We start from the raw sequence: 14665 nt of genomic DNA, 5'->3' as shown, positions 1-14665 counted from the left end.
AGTTTGACCCCTGTTCCAGGAAGATGCCATATGCCATGGAGCAACTAAGGCCGTGCATCACAACTACTGAGGCTGTGCTCTAGAGCCCAGGAACTGAAAACTACTGAAGCCCACTTGCCCTAGAGAGCCCACGCTCCACAAAGGAAGCCACGGCAATGAGAAACCCCAGCATAGCAGCTAGAGAAAAGCCCATGCAGCAACAAAGGCCCAGCAGAGCCAAAAATAAAAAAATTTTAAAAACAATACTTAGATATAAACTTAATCAACTCTGAATATTCACTAGAAGGACTGATGCTAAAGCTGAAGCTCCAATACTTTGGCCACTTGATGCAAAGAGCCAACTCATTGGATAAGACCCTAATGCTGGGAAAGATAGAAGGCAAAAGAAGGGGACAGCAGAAGATTAAATGGTCAGATAGCATCACTGACTCACTGGACATGAATCTGGGCAAATTCTGGAGCTAGTGAAGGACAGGGGATCCTGGCATGCTGCAGTCCAAGGGGTTGCAAAGAGTCGGACATGACTGAAGCGACTTACCCTGATGATATATATATTTTGGAGAAGGAAATGGCAACCCACTCCGGTGTTCTTGCCTGGAGAATCCTGTGGACAGAGGATCCTAGTGCGCTACTGTCCATGGGGTTGCACAGAGTCGGACACAACTGAAGCACTGTGCACGCATGCATGTATGTTTTACATACCAAGGAATGTATGTTACTGTCAAGATGGTAACACTCCCAAAACTGATCTATAGATTCAAAGCATCCCTATCAAAATCCTAGCTGGCTTTTTTATTCATAAGCTGACAAACTGATCCTAAAATTCATATGGAAATGCAAGGAACCTAGAACAAACAACATACTCTTAAAAAAAGAAAAAAATTGGAGGACTCAATTTCCGAAGTTCAACTAACTACACAAAGCTATAGTAATCAAAACAGTATTGTAGTGGAATAGCACTGAAAGTCCAGAAATAAATCCTTACATATACAGTCAACTGACTTTTGACAAGGGTACCAAGACAATCAATCCAACAGGCCAAAGGAGGGCACAGCAACCCACTCCAGTATTCTTGCCTGGAGAATCCCCAGAGGAGCCTGGTGGGCTACAGTCCATAGGGTCGCAAAGAGTTGAACACAACTGAGAGTCTTTTCAACAAGCAGTAATGAGACAAGTAGATATCTATACATAAAAGTTAGAACCATACTTCACACAATACACAAAAATTAACTCAAAATGGATCACAGACCTAAATGTAAGAGCTAAAAATAGATTAAGATCCACTTAATCAAAAAAAATAGATTAAGTGGATTTAATCAAATTTAAAACTTGTCTGTGAACAATATCATCAAGGGACTTCCCTGGTGGTGGTGGTGAAGAATGCAGGAGACGTGGATTAGATCCCTGATTGGGGAACTGAGATCCCACATGACAGAGCAACTAAGCCCACGTGTCACAACTACTGAGCCTGCACATACAGAGCCCACATGCCACAACTAGAGAGTCTGCGTGCTGCAACAAAAGCTCCTGCATGACGCAATGAATGTCCCATGTGCTGCAACTAAGACTCACGCAGCCAAATAAATAAATATTTTAAACAAAACAATACCATAAAGAAAATGAAACAAAACCCATGGAAAAACTATTTGCAAATCATGCATCTGATAAGGAATTTGTACCCAGAACTCTTACAACTCAATAATATAAAGACAACTTATCCAATTTTTTAAAAGACAAAGAATTTAAATATACATTTTTCCAAAAAGATATACAAATGGCCAACTTGTAAGTGAAAAGATGCTCAACATCACTAGTAATCAGGAAAATGCAAATCAAAACCATTATGAAATTCTATTTCACATCCACTAGGATGGCCAGCGGAGAAGGCAATGGCACCCCACTCCAGTACTCTTGCCTGGAAAATCCCATGGATGGAGGAGCCTGGTGGGCTGCAGTCCATGGGGTTGCTAGGAGTCAGACACGACTGAGCAACTTCACTTTCACTTTTCACTTTCATGCATTGGAGAAGGAAATGGCAACCCACTCCAGTGTTCTTGCCTGGAGAATCCCAGGGACGGGGGAGCCTGGTGAGCTGCCGTCTCTGGGGTCGCACAGAGTCGGACACGACTGAAGCAACGCAGCAGCAAGCAGCAGCAGCAGGATGGCCAGACTCAAAAAGACAGATAAGAAGAAGTTTGATAAGGACAAACTGGTACTCTCATAAACCGCTGGTGGGAATGTTAATAGCGCAACCACTTTGAAAGCAATCTGAGAGTCCATTAACAAGTTAACATAGAGTTACTATGGTGCACATGTACTCAGTTGTCTCTGACTCTTTGCAACCCCATGGACTGTAGCTCGCCAGACTTCTCTGTCCATGGGATTTTCCAGGCAAGAATACTGGAGTGAGTTGCCATTATGATCCAGCAAATAGACTTTGAGGTATATAGCCAAGATAAATGAAAACATATTTCCACACAAAAGCCTGTATATAATAGTTTGTAGCATTATTCATATTTCCACCCCAAAAGTGGAAAACAACATAAAAGTCCCCTAACTGATGAATGGATAAACAAAACAGGATATATTCACCACACAACAGAATATTACTCAGTCATAAAAAAAGAACAAAGTATTGGGAGTTCCCTTGTGGTCTAGTGGTTAGAATTTCAGGCTTTCACAGCTGTGGCTCAGGTTCAATCCCTGGTCAGGGAACTAAAATTCCAAAAGCCATGTGGCACAGCCTAAACAGGAAACAAAGTACTGATACATGCTACAAATTGGATGAATCCAACCCAGGGATCAAACCCAGGTCTCCCACATTGCAGGTGGATTCTTTACCAACTGAGCTATCAGGGAAACCTGAACCATAAAAACATTATGCTAAATGAAAGAAGCCAGCCACAGAAGTTCACATACTATCTGATTCCTTTTATATTATAATGTCCAGACTAGGTAAATCCATAACAACAGAAAGATTAGAAGTTACCAAAGGATGGGGGGAAGAGAGAATGGGAAAAGATTAGTTAATGAGCCTGAGGTGGTTCATGGAATAATCAAAGTTCTGAATCTAGAAAGCGCTAGTGATTGCAGAACACTGTAAATATACTAAATACCCATTAATTGTACACTTTAAAATTGTTAATTGTATGCTATGTGAACTCACTTAAAAAAAAAAAAAGAAATTAACTTGGAGGGAAAAATAAAGTCTAAGTCCATACAAAGATTTGTATACAAATATTCACAGCACAGCGTTATTTGTAACTGCTGAAAACTGGAATAAATCCAAATGTCTGTCAGTAAGTAAATGAATGAACAAATTGTGCTACAGCTATACAAAAGATCACTACTCAGAAATAAAAAGTAATGAACTATTGATACATAAAACAACATATATCAATCTAAAATAATTAACTTTAAAAAAAACCCAAACCAAAAATAATTAAATATGAGAGTGTACACTTATGATTCCATTTATATAAAATTCTAGGCACTGCAAACTATTCTATAGTGACAGAAAATTGATCAGTGGTTGTCCAAAGACCACAGAGGTTGGGAGAAGAATTACAAATGGGGATAAGAAAACTCGAGGAGTGATAAATATATTCATTATGCATTGATTGTGGTGACAGTTTCATGACAAGCACATGCCAAAACTTAACAAATTGTGTATTTTCATCTGTAGCTTACTGTATGCTAATTTTTAAAAACCTCAATTAAGCTCTTTTTTGAAAACTATAAGAGGACAATGTATTCCTGCTGGCCACTCAATAATTGATAAGGCATTAATAAAGCGGTTTTACTTTCCCTTGCTGAGTGTACAGGCAACTCTTGGCAAAATTAAACAGAGAGAACCACTCAAAGTAGCATATACATTTGAATTTTTGTAAACGTAAAAACACTTCCATTAACCTATATTATAATTTCAGACATGTTCCATCTTTAATTTTGACAGATCTTCAGTTGGTACTGCTAGAAACTCTGTCAGTTCTGGCAAGTACACAATTAATGTGATCTGTAAATAAGCATTTAGATACACCAAAAAAAGCTCCTACAAGAAAACCTAATAAGGTTCCTTAAACTTGAAAACATCTGTGAATAGTACCCCAAGTGTGATAAAATCAATAAAAAAAGATTAGAATCTGTATTATCTCCTCTTAAGAATTCCCCAATTATAGATTTTTACCTTTTGTAGACATTTACTCAAAAAATATAAACTTTTTACCTACTTAAAAAAAAAAGTTTAAGAGCTTTAAGGTTAAAAATCCTAAACTGAATTTTTCTTTACCAAAAGATATTTTCACTGTTTTAAAGACAAACAGAAAGTATGATGTATTGAGCAATGGGGAAAAGTTATGGAGATGAGGGTGAACTACAGTCCATCAAAACCATTTTATATTCATATTTACGTCAGATAATGAATAACAACATCATCTAATCCAAGCTACTACATGTCTCACTTTAACTATTGCAGTAGCCTTTTTGCATTTTTTAATTAAAAAATAAAATACAGATGAATTCAATCTTGATATACTGAGTCTCAATTTCTTCACCCATTATATGGGTACAATAACACTTCTAGGTTGTGTGAGGATTAAATGAGATCATGGGTAAGCACTTACTTTGTTGCCTGGCACATAAAAAGTGTTTCATAAATGTTAACTATTATTACCTGAATAAATGTTCAGCCTCCATGAGTTCAGTGCTGGAATGGTGTCACATATAAGTAACAAGTCTAACCTCAAAAAAAAAAAAAAAAGATAAGTTAAAAGCAATATTTCAATCTGAGACTCTCAAAGAAAATAAAGAGATCTATTTAAAAATCCATAGCAGCTTCTTAATATTTTCTTTCTCAATTCTTTTTGCTCACAATATTTCTTATAACCCTCACTTTGCCCTGAACCTCGGTATCTACCCCTATTTTAATTCACAATAAAACACTAGTCATTTGGTTCCTCCCCTGCTGTTGATCCCTTCTACTTATAAGCAGTTCTCAGTCCACTTTCTAATAAAGTCCACTTTCATCCAGTCTTATTCCTTGAACTTCTTCAGCTGTTTTTTTACCCATTATCCTTCTACAGAAGACAAATCTAGAAACTGACCTAGCAGAACAGCATCTGTCTTGGTAGATGCGAAGCAAAAGTAGAGTGGCCAGAGAAAAAATTTTCTTCTCTGAGTAGAAATAATATCACAAACACAGAATTTAGCATCTCCTCACTCCAACTGCAATATTTATTATTATTGTTATTATAGGACTCTGAGGGCTGGTTGCTGCTGAATCCACTTTAGGAACCCAGGGTGCTGAGTGCCACCACCAGAACCCTTAATATGCTCAAGCCAGCCTGTCTCCAAAACCTAAGCCCTAAAAAACAAAAACAAACAAACAAAAAAACCTAAGCGCTACTAAGTTCTATACAGTGAGGAGTATCTCCAGTTCATCATTTTGTTTTATAACTCTATTTTATGAATATCACATCGCTAAGTCCACTTTCCCAGTATCTTACACAGATTTCCATGAAAAAGCTCTTCCAGTTTCCGTACAGTCCCTTCCCCTCAGACTTTTGGCATTCGATGTGTGGTGGTTTGGTTAGGATTGGGAAGCGTGACCGGAGGATACTGCCCTTCCCCTTTCCATCGCCAATCTTGGTCCTGAAACACTATCTGCACAGTGAATTTTTTCCCCACGAAATGTCTTGTTCTTCCTCATGCAAAGAAATTACTGGTTGCCTTTCCCTAAAGGCCCTCAAGACACGCCCAGATGTGTCTTATTCTTCAGTGAGCAAAGGAGATTCAAATTGAAGCCTTGCCACACCAAAAAGTCACTTTCCAACTCTGACTCAGAGAATCAAGAGCAACATAATTCAAAGCCCACACTAGTACTTATTGCTATGATGGTTTTCTTGCCCAAACTGTAATCTATCAAAATTAAAAATGAAATACTTTCTGAAAGAAGTTGAATTCCTTATAATTGCAATTTTTTAATAAAATGCAATAGAATCTGCCTGGAATACAGGAGACCAGGGTTTGATCCCTGGGTCTAGAAGATCCCTTGGAGAAGGGAATGATTACCCACTCCAGTATTCTTACCTGGAGAATTCTATGGACAGAGGAGCCTGGTGGGCTACAGTCCATGGGCTCACCAAGAGCAGGACACAACTGAGCGACTAACACTACACTAAGAGCCTCTCAACTGATCTTTCTACTTCTGCACTGGGCACTCTGTTATCTGTTCTTCCCAGAGAATCAAGAGTGATCTTTTTTTTTTTTTAATTGAAGTATAGTTGATCTTTTTTTTTTTTTTTAATTGAAGTATAGTTGATCTACAATGTGTTATGAGTGATCTTTTTAACATGTATATCAGATCACTTAGCTTCCTTGTTCAACCAGTTTCCTTCCATTAATGGCTTTCCATCATCCAAAGCAAGGTCTACAGAGCCTTGTAAAACCTGGCCCTGCCTATTCTTGAACATACCAAACCACATACTCCCCATAAGTCCTTTGTATTTGTTGTTCCTCCTGCCCAGAACAGTAACCTTCCGTCAGGAAATGCTGGTTCTAACCCCACTTGAAATAATAGTTCATATGTCACTATGAAGAGATCTGACCACACAATTTAAAGTATCCTCTTACTCTCAATCACATCACCATATCAATTTTCTTCATAGCACTATACTCTCTAATTATCTTATTTCTTTATTTTCTTCTTTATCAAAGTTCTCAAGAAAATGTAAACTCTCTGAGGGCAGAAATCTCATGTGTCTTTTTCACATCTGTACCGCCAATGCCAAATAGTGTCTGACACACAATAAACACTGTAACAGTTTTCTAATAGTTTGATTCACTTACAAAGCCAGGTACTATCTCTGAGGTGTTCAGTTTTTTAAAACTTATTTCTACAGCCAAAAAAACAGCCAGGCTTCAAAACCCTATGTTCTCTTCATTCTAACAATCTGTCCTGTATTCTCAAAAAGCTCTCTTCCTTTCTGGAAGAGAGAACGTACCTCTGAAAGTAAAATTTGCACTCAAAAAATAGATGCAATCTTATCTGGCAAAACAGTCCTCTAGGTCTGTGGGGTTCAGATCCAAAGTTCTCAGGCAGTAGCAAGTACCAAAAATCTGGCCACTAGTATTGCACTGAGGAAAAGCAGAATAACCAGGTTAATCTGAACCAAGTTGCAAATCCTTTAAGAGTATCATAATTGATAAGAGTTCTGTGAAGCACTCCTCACAGGAGTAGGGAGATTTAGTTTAGTCATCAGACTAGTGGCACATTCTAGAAAGCCTAAATAATGACCCTGTCACCAGAATAACAGATACTTTGTCCCAGCCTTCCAATCAGCTGCATTTAGCAACCAACATCCATCTTTTACAATAAAATGCCACCTCTGAGTTCCTATTCCTATCAAATTATCACTAGTTTGGGCAACAGATAAATCAGAAACTACAGTTAACAAATCTACTTGTCTGGGACCCAAGACAATTAATTAAACTTACTCAGAGAAACAGTCACCTGTTGCCTCTAGTCACCTAGAGACAAGTTTAAAAGATGCGAACAACTGTAACACTTGGGCACATGAAAATGGCTATAATCTGAAGAACAGCCACACGTCACTTCCAATGGTGCATCTATACTGAAAGTGACCTTCCCCCTCCAAAATAAATAATGTTTAAAGTCAGCTGAATCTTGAACAAATACTCAGACTTTTCTTTAAAATAAGGGCTATGACAGCTACCTTAACGAGACGCCCAATAAACTCAGGGCAAGGGGCTCATTGTGCTGACATTGTCACCTCATTTAGGACTTGAGCTGATTTATCCTGATGGGCTGACAGGTCACTGACATCTGCACCTTACCCAAAATTCTTACTGATTTCACACGTGAAAAACACTGTCCACTCAAGACAACTGCAATCCAGATACCTTCTCCTGATAGGGAACCTTTCCTTTCCTGACTTCAATGAGCACCATGGAAAAAAGTTGCCATTTCAGACCCACTTCAGGAACTCTGGATGACTAACAAGTAACTTCTGAATGACTGAATGGCTGGGAACAGAGATCATAAAAGGACTAGAATGTTAAACCTTAGCAATTACAAATAAAAGGATTTTTTTTTAAGAAAAAAATCACCTGAAGAAAAAACTAATCTCTCCTGTATTGAGAGATATTTGGTACTACTAAGGTAATTTGAAAAGAAGTTACAAAGTCAAGACCTAAAAATATCTGGTCCTTCCCCACACCAAGAAATCACAGAAGAAATCCTTTAACCAAGTAAGCTTTGTTCTAACATGAACTTCGAGAAAAAGACAAGGCAAGGCAAGGTAATTTTTAAAAATCCACCAACTATCCACTTAACTTGAAGGAAGGAAGGGAGGTGAGAAAAGGAGGGAGAAAGAGCAAGAAGACAAAAGAAGAGGAACAAGGAAAAGGAATGCCCAGTGTTATAGGTTAAACATGGCCATAGATTATTTGCAGCAATTCCCATCAGGAAGTGGAGCTCAGGGACTTCTCTGGTAGTCCAGTGGCTAAGACTCTGCACTCCCAACGCAGGGAATCTGGGTTCAGTCCTGGTCAGGGAACTAGATTCCACATGCCACAACTAAAGATCTGGTATGCTGCAACAGAGTGAAGATCCTGTGTGCAATAACTATGACCCTGCACCTAAATATATATATACACACACACAAGTAACAAATGCTAAATAGGGTGCAGAGAAAAGGGAACCCTCCTACACTGTTGGTAGGAATGAAAATTGGTACAGTCACCACAGAAAAGAGTATGGACGTCCCTCAGAAAACTAAAAGTAGAATTACCAAATGATCCAGCAATCCTACTCCTGGTTATACACCTGGAAAAAACTGTAATCCAAAGAGACACATACACCCTTTTGTTCAAAGTAGCACTATTTACAAAAGCCAAGACACAGATACAACCTAAATGTCCATCGACACATGAATGGATAAAGAAGATGTGGTATATATACATACACACACACACAATGAAATACTATTCAGCCATAAAAAAGAATGAAATAATACCATTTGAGGCAACATGGACCTAGAAATTATCACACTACGTGAAGTAAGCTGGAAAGACAAATACCATATGATATCACTTGTATGAGGAATCTAAAATATGGCACAATGGGGACTTCCCTCATAGTCCTTGATTAAGATTCTGCACCTCCAAAAAAAAAAGATTCTGCACCTCCAATGCAGGAGGTATGGGTTTGACCCCTAATCAGGGAAGATCCCACATGCAGCACAGCGTAGCCAAAAATTAAAACAACAACAACAAAAAGACACAATGAATTTATCTACAAAACAGAAATAGACTCACAGAGAACAGACTTATGGTTGTCAACGTCAGGGGGTGGGGGAGGGATAGATTGGGAGTTTGGGATTAGTAGATACAAACTATTATATACAGGATGATGGAAATTATATTCAGCATCTAGTAATAAATCATAATGGAAAAGAATATGAATAAGTGTATATATATATATATTTGTGTGTTTCTGTATAATGAATCACTTTGCTGTACAGCAGAAATTAATGCAACATTGTAAATCAACTATACCTCAATAAAATAATTTTTTTTTAAAATTAGTGTTTTCATTAAAAAGTATATTATAAAAAAATGGGCAGAAGAAGTGAATAGGTGATTTTCCAAAGAGGAAATAGAAATGGTCAACAGGCACAGGAGAAGATGCTCAACATCACTGGAAATGGAAATCAAAACCACAATGAGATACCACCTCACAGGATGGCTATAAGAAAAAAGAACATTAATGACAAATGTCGGCAAGGATGAGGAGGAAAGGGAATCCTTGTACATCGTTGGCAGGAATGTAAACTGGAGCAGCCACTGTGGAAAACAGTATGGAGGCTCCTCAAAAAGCTAAAAACAGAACTACCATGCTACTGCTGCTGCTAAGTCGCTTCAGTCGTGTCCGACTCTGTGCATCCCCATAGATGGCAGTCCACCAGGCTCCCCCGTCCCTGGGATTCTCCAGGCAAGAACAATGGAGTCGATTACCATTTTGCTCTCCAAAGCATGACAGTGAAAAGTGAAAGTGATGTCGCTCTGTCGTTCCTGACTCTTAGCGACCCCATGGACTGCGGCCCACCAGGGTCCTCCATCCATGGGATTTTCCAGGCAAGAGTACTGGAGTGGGGTGCCATTACCATATGACCCAGCAATTCTACTGTGTGTGTATATACACACATACATGTAGGCACGTGTGCACACACACACCCAGGAAAATTACTCAGCCATAAAAAAGAACAAAACTTTGCCATTTGCAGCAACATGGGTGGACTTGAAGGGCATTATGCTAAATGAAATAAGACAAAGAGAGAAAGGCAAATACTATGTGATGTTACTTATATGTCGAATCTAAAAAATACAACAAACTAATGAACATAAAAAAGCAGACTTACAGATACAGAGAACAAATCAGTGGTTACTAGGGGGAGGGGTGGGGGGTGGGCACGAGCAGGCAACATAGGGGTGGGATAGTGGGAGACAGAAACTCAGTTCAGTCCCTCAATCGTGTCTGACTCTGCGAACCCGTGAACCGCAGCATGCCAGGCCTCCCTGTCCATCACCAACTCCCGGAGTTCACCCAAACCCATGTCCATCGAGTCAGTAATGCCATCCAGCCATCTCATCCTGTCGTCCCCTTCTCCTCCTGTCCTCACTCTTTCCCAGCATCAGAGTCTTTTCAAATGAGTCAGCTCTTCGCATCATGTGGCCAAAGTATTGGAGTTTCAGCTTCAACATCAGTCCTTCCAATGAACACCCAGGACTGATCTCCTTTAGAATGGACTGGTTGGATCTCCTTGCAGTCCAAGGGACTCCCAAGAGTCTTCTCCAACACTACAGTTCAAAAGCATCCATTCTTCAGCGCTCAGCTTTCTTTATAGTCCAACTCTCACATGCATACATGACCACTGGAAAAACCATAGCTTTGACTAGATGGACCTTTGTTGGCAATGTCTCTGCTTTTTAATACGCTGTCTAGGTTGGTCATAACTTTCCTTCCAAGGAGTAAGCATCTTTTAATTTCATGGCTGCAGTCACCATCTGCAGTGATTTTGGAGCCCAGAAAAATAAAGTCAGCCACTGTTTCCACTGTTTCTCCATCTATGTGCCATGAAGTGATGGGACCAGATGCCATGATCTTAGTTTTCTGAACGTTGAGCTTTAAGCCAACTTTTTCACTCTCCTCTTTCACTTTCATCAAGAGGCTCTTTAGTTCTTCACTTTCTGGCATAAGGGTGGTGTCACCTGCATATCTGAGGTTACTGATATTTCTCCCAGCAATCTTGATTCCAGCTTGTGCTTCATCCAGCCCAGTGTTTCTCATGACAGCCTTGACGTATTCCTTACTAGGAACCAGTCTGTTGTTCCATGTCCAGTTCTAACTGTTGCTTCCTGACCTGCATACAGGTTTCTCAAGAGGCAGGTCAGGTGGTTGGTATTCCCAACTCTTTCAGAATTTTCCACAGTTTATTGTGATCCACACAGTCAAAGGCTTTGGCATAGTCAATAAAGCCAGAAATGATGCAGCAGATGTTTGTGATTTGATCTCTGGTTCCTTTGCCTTTTCTAAAACCAGCTTGAACAGCTGGAAGTTCACCGTTCACGTATTGCTGAAGTCTGGCTTGGAGAATTTTAAGCATTACTTTATTAGTGTGTGAGATGAGTGCAATTGTGTGGTAGTTTGAGCATTTTTTGGCATTGCCTTTGGCATTGGAATGAAAACTGACCTCTTCCAGTCCTGTGGCCACTGCTGAGTTTTCCAAATTTGCTGGCATACTGAGTGCAGCACTTTCACAGCAGCATCTTTTAGGATTTGAAATAGCTCAACTGGAATTCCATCACCTCCACTAGCTTTGTTCGTAGTGATGCTAGGCCCACTTGACTTCACATTCCAGGATGTCTAGCTCTAGATGAGTGATCACATCATCATGATTATCAGGGTCATGAAGATCTTTTTTGTACAGTTCTTCTGTGTATTCTTGCCACCTCTTCTTAATATCTTCTGCTTCTGTTAGGTCCCTACCATTTCTGTCCTTTATTGTGCCCATCTTTGCATGAAATGTTCCCTTGGTATCTCTAATTTTCTTGACGCGATCTCTAGTCTTTCCCATTCTATTGTTTTCCTCTATTTCTTTGCATTGATCGCTGAGGAAGGCTTTCTTATCTCTTCTTGCTATTCTTTGGAACTCTGCATTTAGATGTTTATATCTTTCCTTTTCTCCTTTGCTTTTCGCTTCCCTTCTTTTCACAGCTATTTGTAAGGCCTTCTTAGACAGCCATTTTGCTTTTTTGCATTTCTTTGGTTATAAAATAGGCTATAAGGATGTATTGTACAATGCAGGGAATATAGCCAATATTTTAGTAACTGCAAGTGAAGTGCAATCTTTAATTAAAAATTATATATAAAAAATTAAAGTGTGTCATACATTAATATGTAAGGAATTTACTATTTTTAATGAATTAATAAATATTTAAATGTTTCCTGAGTTTTAATTTCTAAATAGTAAATATTGGCAAATATAACCCACATAAATAAAAGTTCTTTGGAGTCCGTAATAATTTTTTAAAGAGTTAAAAAGTCAGACTAAGATTTGAGAACTGCTAATCTAGAATTTCCCCTGCCCCACTTGTCCTTCAAGGCTCTGCTCTTGCAGAAAGCCTTCCCTGATAGCTTAATCAGCTATAGTTGCTTATGAGAGCAAAGACTACGTTGGTTCAGAGGCACTCAGTTAACTGTGTTGAATGAACTAGGCTAAGCTGAATGCACACCAAATATACATGTGTGGAAACATTTCAAAGTGGTTATTTTATATGTATCCACCATGACTAAATCCTATCTCTCAAATCTCGAATCAACTACTGGTAGAAATGTAAACTTCATATATATTTAGAAGTCAATTTTACAATGTTTATAAAAACTGCAAAGTATATACCTTTAGAAAATTATCTTAATAATTATTACAAATATGCAAAATAACATATGTACAAAGTTATTAATGCAGCACTGTTTATAACTGAGAAAAAAGTCAAAATGCTTTTTTTTTTGAAGAGTTACAAGTCACTATGAAAAGAGTAGGGAAAATGCTTGCAAAAATGTATGTAACTTACTTAAATAAGAAACACACATAACTACTCCTGATTTGCCCCTGTGCTCAACTCTTCCCCTAAAAGTATCTTAAATTGTAGAGATTTGCCTTAAAAACCTTACTGATAACATAGCACAATAATAACCATAAATATTGTAAATGATAGAAACTTCATACACAGCCCATAATACTGTACAGATGCAAACAAGAATAAGGAAATTTTTGATGCTATGTTGTAAGTCTGAATCACAACAACACATACAACTTGATGTATGTGTAAGAAAAGTACAAGACAATCATTTTTTAAAAAAGGAAGAAAAGAACATAGACACATTTTCATGTATGTGTATATTTCATGCTTGTAAGTGCACAGGATACACAAAAACTGGTAACCCTAGTTGCCCCTGGAAAGAGGAAACGACTGGTTTATATGGTAGGAAAAAGAAGAAAATTTCACTCTATTTTTTTCTGTCAGTAGAACCTTATACCATATAAATGTGACACCAATTCAAAGAGCAAATCTAAAAATACGTAATTTTTCACATTAGGAATAACTTCTTATCTTTCTTTTTCCAGCCTCAGAAAATGTTAATCCCTAATGTCTTTTTAAAATTTTTTATTTTTTTCAAGTATAGTTGATTTACAATGTCATGTTCATTTCTACTGTATAGCAAAGTGGTTCAGTTATACACATACTATATATTTTTTCATAGTCTTTTCCCTTATGGTTTATCACAGGATATTGAATATAGTTCCCTGTGCTCTACAGTAGGACCTTGTTGTTTATCCATCACACACACACACACACACACACACACACACACACACACATTAGGCTGGTGCAAAAGTAATTGCAGCTTTGCACTGTTGAAATTTGTCATGATACTGGAATACATTCTTAAATAAATATGGTTATGTTATACATCATTTTAATGTGTATTTCTTGTTCTATGTTTTTTTTTGCTGATGACATTACTTGTTGTTTGTTTTATATACACTTTAGATTATGGAAATGATGTTAGACAAAAAGAAAATTCAAGTGATTTTCTTATTCAAGTTCAAAAATGGGTTGTAAAAAGCAGAGGAGACAACCACAACATCAAAAACGCATTTGGCTCAGGAACTGCTAATGAACATATAGTGCAGTGGTGACTCAAGAAGTTTTACAAAGGAGACAAGAGCCTTGAAGATGAGGAGCATAGTGGTCGGTCATTGGAAGGTAATGACAACTGAGCACCATCATCAAAGCTGATCCTCTTAAAATTATATAAGAAGTTGCTAAAGAACTCACCATCAACCATTTGGAATTTGAAGCAAACTGGAAAGGTAAAAAGCTTAATAAGTGGGTACCTCATGAACTGATCAAAAATCAAAAAAATTGTCCTTTTGAATTGTCATCTTCTCTTACTCTAGGCAACAATGAACCATTTCTTGATTGGATCATGACATGCAATGAAAAGTGGATTTTATATGACAATCATCAACAACCAGCTCAGTGAATGGACCAAGAAGCTCCAAAGCATTCCCAAAGCCAA

General features: G+C 38.1%; 1 protein-coding gene across 22 annotated transcripts in view; it reads right to left on the bottom strand.

Moving 5' to 3' along the window:
• Nucleotides 1–14665, bottom strand: part of R3HDM2 (R3H domain containing 2) — a 162680-nt gene that overhangs the window by 108350 nt on the left and 39665 nt on the right. For 19 of the 22 annotated variants that reach the window (XM_061416720.1, XM_061416737.1, XM_061416732.1 and 16 more), the window contains one exon: nt 4673–4735. The exons of 1 other annotated variant lie outside the window; for it this stretch is intronic. The gene's annotated coding sequence lies outside the window, so the exon portion shown is untranslated. Of the gene's footprint in view, nt 1–4672; nt 4741–14665 lie in introns of all 22 variants that reach the window. 2 more of the 22 variants (XM_061416721.1, XM_061416722.1) reach the window with 1 other exon arrangement.

Source organism: Bos javanicus, chromosome 5 (genome assembly GCF_032452875.1).
Source record: "Bos javanicus breed banteng chromosome 5, ARS-OSU_banteng_1.0, whole genome shotgun sequence".
In the NCBI taxonomy this organism is placed as follows: domain Eukaryota; kingdom Metazoa; phylum Chordata; class Mammalia; order Artiodactyla; family Bovidae; genus Bos; species Bos javanicus.
The sequence above is the reverse complement of the archived record's forward strand: the minus strand, read 5'-3'. Positions and strand labels throughout refer to the sequence as shown.